Source organism: Nannospalax galili, unplaced genomic scaffold (genome assembly GCF_000622305.1).
Source record: "Nannospalax galili isolate Female #2095 unplaced genomic scaffold, S.galili_v1.0 scaffold218, whole genome shotgun sequence".
Classification (NCBI taxonomy): domain Eukaryota; kingdom Metazoa; phylum Chordata; class Mammalia; order Rodentia; family Spalacidae; genus Nannospalax; species Nannospalax galili.
Window position 1 is genome coordinate 4,516,845 of NW_008343207.1, and position 503 is coordinate 4,517,347.

The 503-nt window shown below is 42.9% G+C and overlaps 1 protein-coding gene across 1 annotated transcript in view; it reads left to right on the plus strand.

Moving 5' to 3' along the window:
- Positions 1-503, plus strand: part of Tctn1 (tectonic family member 1) — a 37,206-nt gene that overhangs the window by 25,444 nt on the left and 11,259 nt on the right. The gene's annotated exons all lie outside the window — the stretch shown is intronic.

The following is a 503-nucleotide window of genomic DNA, read 5'->3' on the forward strand; positions in this document are numbered from 1 at the left end:
TTTTGTGAGGTCTCACTTTGTAGGCCTAGCTGGCTTGGAACTTGCCATATAGTCCAGGTTGGCCTCAAACTTTTAAAGGTCCATCTATCTGCCTCTGCTTCCCCAAGTGCTGGGTAAAGGCATGTGCCACTATGCCCAGCATTTTTTTTTTTTTTCCTGTCTTTTTGAGACAGAGTCTCCCTGTAGCCCCACCTGACTTTTTTTTTTTTTTTAGTTTTATGAGTGTTTTGCCTGCATGTATGTAAGCGTACCACATGCTTGCCTGGTGCCCATAGAGACCAGAAGAGGATGTCAGAGCCCCTGGAACTGGAGTTACATGTAGTTGTGACCCACCATGTGGGTACTGGTAACTGAACATGGGTCCTCTGAAAGAGCAACCAGTGCTCTTAAGCACTGAGCCATCTCTCCAAATGTACTCTCTCTCTCTCTCTCTCTCTCTCTCTCTCTCTCTCTCTCTATATATATATATATATATATATATATATATTCTATATATCTAGAGA